Source organism: Montipora capricornis, chromosome 10 (assembly GCF_036669925.1).
Source record: "Montipora capricornis isolate CH-2021 chromosome 10, ASM3666992v2, whole genome shotgun sequence".
Classification (NCBI taxonomy): Eukaryota; Metazoa; Cnidaria; class Anthozoa; order Scleractinia; family Acroporidae; genus Montipora; species Montipora capricornis.
This window is the reverse complement of record NC_090892.1, coordinates 43,708,764-43,718,763: the sequence shown is the minus strand read 5'-3', so window position 1 is coordinate 43,718,763 and position 10,000 is coordinate 43,708,764. Positions and strand designations below refer to the sequence as shown.

At 40.3% G+C, this 10,000-nt stretch overlaps 1 pseudogene; it reads right to left on the bottom strand.

The window, feature by feature from the left end:
- Nucleotides 1-8,440: 8,440 nt before the first annotated feature.
- On the bottom strand, nucleotides 8,441-9,995 carry LOC138020875 (uncharacterized; annotated as a pseudogene).
- Nucleotides 9,996-10,000: the final 5 nt, after the last annotated feature.

Here is a 10,000-nt window from a genome sequence, read left to right as displayed (position 1 = left end):
GTAGCCAATTGTCATTGCCTATTTACTGTAAATGACATTTTGGAGTTGTGTCCCATTTCTTCTATTGTTCATGCACTTAAGGTTTTGGAACTCATACAGGAGCTATTTTTAGATATTCCAAATTTTGATGAATTCCTCGACATTATGAGGTTTGAAGAAGTTTCCAATGCACGTGAGAAGAAGCTGACTTCTAAAGGGAAATCCTACCAAACAGAAACTCTCCATAGGAACAAAGGAACTCGATACACAGCTTTATCAAAGGAAATCAAGCAGACAAACCAAATTTTGGAGCAAGGTGCTGATCTTAGAGAACTTGAAAAGCAAAGAGATATCCTGGATAGACAAAAGAATCAGTTCAATGAAGCCCACCAAGCCTACCATGAGGTGTTGGGATTTTCTGATGACTCAGAGGCATCTTATCACTAGTTTGACATTCATGACCGTGACTACCAACAATGTTGAATGAAAATATGTGAGAAAATTCATGCTTTGGAAAGGGAATGTCACAAAGTGACATCCAGCACATCCTTTTGCTCTAAAAACACTACCTCCAGTAGTACTAATTCATCTTGGCTCTCCACCTCTTCTTCTCACTCAAGGAAGATTAGGGCAGTAGCAAAAGCAGCAAGACTGGAAGCACAGATGCAATTTTTAGACAAGGAGGCGTACACCAATTTTGAATATCAGCGCCCTGACTGCGATGTTAATGTTTAACTTTCCGAGTTTAATCTTTTCTCGGCAAAGGGGACAGGCATTCCCATGTACTCCATTCGACATCATCGTCTGTAGACAGGCTTTGCAGGCACTATGTCCACAGGCCGATTCATCAAATCCTGTCTACAACAAAATGGAACATTACGGTCAGTAAGCCGAAACGAAGGGAATGCTGGGAAAAGTAGCCGATGAAGAAAAGAAGTATATGACAAATGCTACTTTATCATCAGCATTGGCGCTTGGGTACTCTCAAGTCGCTCAAATTAAAGTTATGGCAAATGCTGTTCAGAACAGAAATACAATTGCTTTTTCTGGTAACGGCTTCACTCCAATGAAATAAACCCAAAGAAACTGAACTCAGGTTTCGGTGCCGAGAGTCTATCTCTACCTTTCGGCATGGTCGTGAACGCTCTTACACTTCTTTTGGACAACCTCTCTCGAAACAGCTGTATGACAACCAGCGTCTGAGCGGACATTTAAATCTCAGCTAAAAATAGTTCATCCTGTCTTAAACAACTTGCATTGGTATGCTGGGAATAATTAAGCCATCCGAAACCCAGTGGAACAACCTAATCTAGCGGTAAATATTTGTAAATTCTAGTTGTGAAAAGCCAAAACCATACTTTAAAAAAAATGTGGTTCATAAGATCAATAAAAATATACCTTACCATACTGGGCAGAATAGGGTTTGATCCACACCACTACTGCTAGCAATCTCACAATTAAAAAAGCTCAATCCAGATATGTTTTGCACAGACTATAGCTTTAACAACCAGGCTTTACTTTCCCAAGCAGGCTTAGGCATCAAAACGTGAAACTCGGTGTTCACTGAGAACTAGGACTTGAATCGATGTATGTTAGCGTCTTTATCTGGTTGGTGGTAATAAAAGGACCATTGTTCTAATGTGATCCAAATACTTCCGACAAGAGCGCTGCCGAAAATAACACCTATAAAGCAACGTTTCAGAGTATTGATAGGAAATGGTTCTTTATGTTTCAATTTGATTTTGCAAGGTATTTGGCTTCTTATGAGCAATACATATTTTTTTCAAAATTGTCTTCATACAGTGTGATCATTCATGGTTCAGGTCTGTAATGACAGACACCCGGTTTGAATTTTCAAGGCATGCATGTGCCTGCTTATTGTTTCTTTTGTCGAAGGTTTCTTCTGTGCTGCATTTTGCCCTTTGCCCGTTAAAGGCAGCGTCTGTGTAGTGGTGCGCAAAATCTGTTTCCTCAGAAAGGCTTCCAAAGGTCTCCAAAGTATGCGCTTGGTTAACGCCCAAGGGATTTCAATGCAAAACAATACTAACCATTGGCGATTTCTGTCAGAACTTGGTTGGGGGTCTAAGACAAAGGAATTTTTTTTTTTTGCCAGACTTCTACATTCTAGAGCGGACGTTTAGACGATGGCGACAACAAGCGATTCAGACTCCAACCAAACCAACCAAATCCAGCCGAGAAGAACAGTTTTTAATTACGAGTTCGTTTTGCTGAATGAAAGGAGGAAATCTACTCGACGTGGGAAAGATTGGGATCAGCTCAACAGGAATGGCAGGGTCAACGAAATTGAAATGAACTTGCAACTGAAGGCACTTCATGTGGCAGAACTAGTACGGACGAACTTTCCAGAACTGAGAAATGCAGACTTAACAAGGTATTTCTTTTATGTAAGGTTGCACGCAGAAGGAAATATCAATGGAACTTAGTACCACATGCACTACTACTTTAAGAACATCTTGAAAAGAATGTTCTTAGGTTCAAATCAGAAAATGAAAAACTTAAGGGTTCAACACAGGATCTCGTGCGACGTACATTACATTCGGGTGATACACGTGGCATTTTCACGGGTTCTAACACCATATCGGTCGGCGCGGGCTTCCTCCTCCCCCACATACGCCTGCTATGCAAGGTAAAATAACAGTGAATGTTGCGGTTTAACGATCTTGAGCAGAGAGATTACCTCTCAAAAGGCAATTTTATTGAGATTGCTTTCGTGAAGTATGGCGACATGAGATGTTTCAGCAATTGGCTTATCTAAAGCATAAAGGAGACATTTAACAAGCCCTCATCATGGAGGGTTTACCTCTATCTGAATCCAGACACACCAGGTATATTATTTGAAACGATAAATTCTGTCAATGCCATTTTCTTTTGCTTTGGTTGATTTATGTTGGTGTGATGTGTATTAATTGACATACATGTACATGCTATACTAACAGTCACAGTCCTTTAAATATTATTGTTCATGTTTAACAAATGGTACACCATTATTTAACATGACATATTCCCTAATAGTCTTTTATTTTGTTTGCAGCTAACATGTTTTCTATACCAAAACTCATGCATGTACAAAAACAGTTACACTCTCGTTTAAGAGGGAGGGAACAAAGGAAAAATTAATTCAATTAATTTTTTGTTTAGTACAAATTCGTCAAGTAGATGCAATAAACTTGGGTGCATTTTAGACGTTTGTGTGTAAAGAAGCCCAAATTTACGAGTCTACTCTTCACACACTTTACTGTGCGATGCGCCTTACTGTGGCCACCTAACAAAGTTTTTTACTAATCAGGATGTGTGAATTTGATTGACAGTCATGCCTCAACAACTGTATTTCTTCTCTCAACCTTGAGTGTAAACACGACCTGAATGAAACTGTAGACAAGCATTTCAAGCGATTTCGTTTCCTTTATTCAATTGATACTTTGTCAATAAAAAGACATAAGATTTTTGGTACGCCCGATGCATCAATCTTGAGAATCCAAGAATACAGCCATGGACAATTTAACATGCCATTAACCTACAATAGCAATTCTTCTTGGTTTTCACGTCACGCAAGTACCACGCAAAGAAAAAGTAAAATCGCTTACCATTCAATAAATTAAGTCAAGAAATTGAGATGTTGTAGGAGGGTAATAAATCATGAACGTGTCAAAGTTTTAGGGCTGTGCGATGATCCAAACTCAAGTTATTTGGCAATAGACACTTCTCATGACAGATTGGTTACTCAAAACTCGAAAACACATGGGCAATCGACACTTTCGTGACATAATTCTTAGAAGCAATCCAGATGTCATGCATTTACTGAATTAGAAAGGGATTGTAGAAGCGCTTCCTTTACCATGACTAATCTGCCCGCTTAAATAATTTTATTGTCATCGAAGCCACCCGAGAGGAAGACGGATTGGAGAGACAAGCGAGAAGGAGGACATACTCGCTGCGAACTTTCACTATTTCGCTATGCCACGACGAAATTTCGCTATGTCACGACGAAATTTCGCTTGAATATTCGCGCGGCCGTTGCGAATTTCCGTTTTGATTGAAACAATAGGCTTTTCGAAAATTCAGCGAAGTTCGAATGAAATTTCGTTATATTTCGTCGAAAAGTAGCGAAAAGTAGCGAAAAGCGCGAAATTCGTTTGCATTCTTTTCGCACAGTACTGTAATTGTAATAGAAATAATCAGTGATTTGGAGGAATCACTAAATACATCATTGAAGTATATATACTGTATTAAATAATGGTCTTATTTTTCAAGTGTGCAGAATTATCGAGATATCTGACAAATGTAGTAACTGTATACCCTACAGTCTTTAACACTGAGACTAACACACATAACACCTCTTAACTATTAAGACAAAAAAGGAGAAAAATAAGCATTACTTGCATAATCACTATGAAGTCTTATACATATTTGAAAGGCAGAAGTAATCCTCTTTCCTATTTGGAGAATTTAACCACAATTATTTTTCTTATAAGCACCTGAAAATTTCGGTCAGGCTTCAAGGAATTGATCAAACTCATGCAGGGGCAATTCTTTACCAACTGATCATCAGCTATGAAGCCACCCGATTGGAATAGATAACTTTCATGGGCTCATATTGAGCCTCACCTTGTCCATGAGATAAGTGCAAGGATCACATTTCCCTTCCTGTCAAATCACCTTACATCCATAACCTGCCATCTGAATTTTCTTACACGTGTACATGTATAAGGGACAATTAATTTTCTTAGAATGTCCAGATTAATCTGCACTTCAATATTACATGTATAAGCACCTTTATTACAATAAATAAAGTACTGTTGTCTTGATTTCAGCCTCATCACAACCTTAAACATCTGAATCCAATGCAGGCTCTGGCTCAAGATCTATTAGCTGTGCTTCTGGAGTTGCCATAGAGCCAAACCCAACTCAGATTTTATGTAAATACTTGTGCCAAACAGAAAACAAACTAATGTTGAGTTAACTCATGTACACTGTGTGTGAGAGAAGAATTGCTTGGCCAAATCATGCTGTGCCTATGAAATCAACTGTCAAGTGCACAAATCTAGCAAAGGAGTTTCTCATGCACCCAAGCGAGGAAGAAAAAAAAATTAATGTGTTTCTGTTGAATTGACCATGCATCCTCATTTTACATGTAATCATTATCTTATACATGTTATTATCTTGTAGGAGAAACATTGCAAAAGGTAGACCAAGACCAATCACTGAATGCAATACAACAGGCACAGGCTCCGCTTGAAGGGCTTAGGAATGACAAGTATGAATAACCCTGAATGAACTTCTACATTTGATTTGATTACACACTGTTGCCATGCCAACAGTCCATTTTGCAATTATAGCTAAGTTACCTGGCCTAAGAATGGAAACAAGGCTGCCATTGACCCTGTTTTGATACATACCTTTCAGCTTTTGTAATGTTAATGTAGACTAATTAGAGTTACAACAAAACAATGCAGCGAGGTCTGTATCAATACAAGGTCACTGGCAGCCTTGCCGCCATTCATAGATGGCTAGGTCATCGAGACATCTATAAAATGGCCTATTTTTATTCCATCAAATCTACATTCATTGTACTCCACTTCGCTGTAGTAAAATGTTAGGTCCTATACCAATTAGACATGCATGTAGACTGTGTTAACCCTTTCACTCCTTTCCCATACTCTTTAATAACTTTATGCTCTTTGTTATTGAAAAATCTTAAAATAAATTTACTACACAATGCAGTGGCTGCGCAAAGTTTGCTGGGAAGAATAGACAAAACATGATCTGCCATATTTGGCCACCGTGGTGGCTGTTTATTTTTATAACAATTAACTTATTACTCCGAAAAACCTACAACAATAGAAATCATTCCCAGCAAAGGTGGGGGAGTACCCGCCACAGCCCTGCAAGGGCCCCCCACCCAAAGCCACTGCATTGAATCCAGAAAAGTTGAACAACATACTTTATATTTCCTGCCATGATAACATAGGCCACTTGGGCCTCTGCTTAATGGTTAAAAAATGCTGTACTTCAAGTAAGTGTCCAATGTTCGAAGTTCAACTATTAACCACATCTGGATAAAGTACAATATAAAAGTAACAGCACAAATGCATAATGATCAGAATCAAAACAAAACTAATTCAAATTATGTATTAAACAATCCAACAATTGACAGATTATTGAATAGAATTAAGTTATTGAGCTATAAACTATGCCCCTGCTCAATCACAGGTTACCCTCTGACCCTTAACCCATTTTGTTAAGGTCCAATCCAAATTACGTAAAACCATAACTAAATCATCACGTATTGCTTAGACCCTCTGGCCTCAGCTCAAAAGGTCCAACTAAATTATCAAAACATTCATGAAATGACCACAACTAGTGCACCTACTCAAGACTGCGAGTCTTACCCAAAGGTCTTCTAAAGTGGGGCCTGCTGCCCGTCAGGAAAAACCCAGTTATAGGGAGAAACGTGATCCCTCCCGAATGCAGAGCCAGGCACATAACACCCTGAGGGAGAAGGGTGATCAAAAAGACTTAAACAACCGAGTAGACCTTTGGCCCCTGCTCAAAAGGTCATTTCATTAAGCGCAACAACCTTTCACAAAAAACTGCCTTGTATGATAAATAGAGCAAACCCTTAGCCCCTGGACAAGGGGTCAATAACTACAGTATTGGTGCATCCTCAGTCAGTTACTTATTCCAGCTACTTTATATACTGATAAAGGTTCACACACACTTGGCCCCTGCTCAAAATGTGCTGAACTTTTAACTTAATTCAAACAGCTACTATAAGATTTGAGACCACTGGGCACAATGGGAAGGTGATCCTGGTTAAATCATGACTATGTCCCTAGGGTTTGTATACGAATGTATCGGAGAAATGCATTGAAATTCCATCTAAAGAATACTCTTATCTGAGAGTCACACATTCCTTTTGCTGCCGCCCATGAGGCTGCCCCGATGCGAAAGCTGTGCGTTTTATATCTATCTTCATCAAGGTTGCAATATTGTAAAACTTCCTTGAGAGACCGGGTAAAATAAGGTCTAGAAATAACTGCCCCATCAACCCAGCAAAAGAGTGGCCCTGGGGCACTTCCCCGTAATGTAACAGTCTAACATCAGAGACACTGGACAAATAGGATGCTCTCTATACATAAGCAGCTCAACCGGTTTTGTTGGATCACTGTGCTCATAGTGTTTCAAGACTAATTTGACAGCCACAATGTTGTTGAGTGCATCTCTTAGAAAGAAAAATTGGTCGATGGTAATGACATTTTTGGCCTGGTGCCTCGGGCCCCCGAGTAATTTCTCCAACCCTTAAGGCTGAAAAAAATGCGAGGGCATACATTGCCTTGATCAGCTTTCGCTGGTAACACACAGAGAACACGTCATTACATGCTGTTATAATACGTTCCAATATAGGCAGTGTAATTGCGAGCCTAGGGTCTTGGGATGGATATAACTTACAATACCCACGCAGAGCGAGTTTCACCATTTCAGACTTTGTGGGGTCTGGCCAGCCAGTTAACCGATGAGGAAAACTCATAACCGTAGACCCTGCACAGTTTTTCTCTGCCAAGAACGCCAGAAACAGTGCTAAGTTGTCACTAGAGTGGGGAAAGATCGAAGTGGATGCTGGTAATCTCTCACTTTTAAATTGATGTAAAATTTCCCAAGGGCGGCTATACATAGACAAAGAAGTGGCACTGAGGCTAGCTTCCAGCAAGCGTCTTAGGGTGTCTCCCAATTCTCCAGCCTCAAATGTTTGGGTATGGGAGTTTGGATCCGATCCATCCCGTGATACAAGCCCTTGAACTTGTTGCCCTGCAACCGAGATAAACTATCAGCTAGCCCATTCTGAACACGCGGTATGTGTTTTGCCCTAAATAGAATGTTATTCCGCAAACAAATTAGCACCATTTTCCTAATCAATAAAAGCAAGTATGGGTCTTGTGATGTCTGCTTGTTGATAACCTGAACAACACTCTCATTATCTGTCATGAATATAACTTTCTTGTTCCTTAGCTGGTGACACCACAAGCTTAATCCAGCAACAATCGGAAAAAACTCGAGAAAAGAAATATCCCTTTCATTTTTCAGATTTTTGGCCATTCACCATATGCCCAGTGGCTCCCAAAGACTATGCCATAACCTTTTGATTTTGCTGCATTGGTATAAAATCGCAGCTGACCTGAAGTTGTCCAAGCCTCCTCTAAGAAAAACGACTTGTCATTAAAGGAATGGAAAAACATTTCCCATATTTGCAAATCCTGCTTTATTTCTTTGGTAACCGGAATGAAATGATGGGGGTGCTTTTTGCCAATTGTCAACTTAATCATCCGACACAGAATTACTCTACCAGGGACAACCACTGAACAGGCAAAATTAAAGGAACCAATCAGGGATTGCAGATCCCTAAGTGTAATATTATTTCGACCCCGAGCCTTCTCGATACCTTCTATGCATTTGTATACCTTTTCTTGAGGCAATCCAATTCAATGCCTGCAAATATGAGTACAGAGGAAGGGCCCTGTGTTTTTTCGGGAACCGTGGGAACCCCTATGTCTTCACAAAACAGCAAAAACCTTTGAAATTTAGCCTGGCAAGCTTGTGTGGACTCTCCGATTATAAGGAAATCATCTAAAATGTGTAAAATGTGGGGAATACCAAGCTTATTGCGAGCTATCCACTCCATTGCTGTGCTTAAACGTTCAAAGGTTTTACATGAACTAGAGCAACCCATCGGAAGACAACGGCCGTAATACCAGTCGCCCCTCCATTGCAAACCCAATAAGGGGTGGTCAGAAGGATGTCCTGGTATTGTTCTAAATTCAGTCCTCACAACAGTCTTATCTAACACACAGCTTCGACCTAAAACTTTTATGAAATTGCTAGCATCATCCACTGTAGCATATTTTACTGTGGAAAATTCTGGTGGAATGAATTTATTAACTGAATCTCCATAAGGAAAGGATAAATGATTAATCAGTCGAAATTCACCAGGGGCTTTCTTTGGTATCACCCCCAAAGATGATACATGTAAGTTGCTAAAACGTGCATAATTAAAGGGGCCTAGTATACGCCCACTTTGCGTTTCCTTAATCAGCTTGCTGTCCACCACCTCTGGGTGTTGCAATGCTGAAATTAAATTTTTTGCACCCGAGGCCTTATAGGGGCCCTGAAAGTGTAATCTAAATCCAAATGTGAAACCGTCAATCAAAGTTTGTTCTCATAACCTGTGAGATATATGACTGGTGTAAGAAGGAGAGTGGGTGGAGGTGTAGTTACTTGACAACCCTGGTTTGGAGAATGGGCGTTTACCCGCTCGATTCTGGTTTTGCTGGCAGTGGGGTAATTAAGGCTGCATTTAAAGCACTGGTGTTTGAAGTCACACCCTGTGCAGTTGCCCCCCTTGTGGAAAAGACTGCCCACTTTGCTTAGTGGTTGACTTTGACGGAGGAGGCTGTTTGGTTTTGGGGACACTGGCCCTCAGCCATAGCTCACTGTGGATTCGGTCCCATGGAATTGTTTTGTCGTAGCATACGGAAATTTTCGTCATAAAATTTCCAGTTGGCCCCCCGTTTCGCGAGGTCTCTCACTGTAGCACCCTAATTGGGCTTTTTCTGAAGAGAAACGCTCTGAATAAACAGCCAGGAATGCGTGAAAAGCAGCCGTCCATTGATCAATAGTATGAATGGGCTGTTTTTTAATACTTTGCTCTAAGGAAAAGGTAGGCTGCCCTCCCTTCCTATTTTGGACCGTAAAAGTATACTGATCATCACCACTAGAGCTGTTATGAAAGATAACAGCAAAATCTACATACTCATTACCCCACATCTGTTTTTTGACCTTATCCGATCCCTATTTGACAAACAAACAGCTACAGATACAAATGTGTCCTTACTAGTTGTAGGCTGCGTTGTTCCATCGATCAGGTTGGACATCACTTGTTGAATTGCAGCTTGTGCAGGCGTCTGTGTCAGCAAGGATCCATCTTGTTGGCGGCTGCCCATATTAT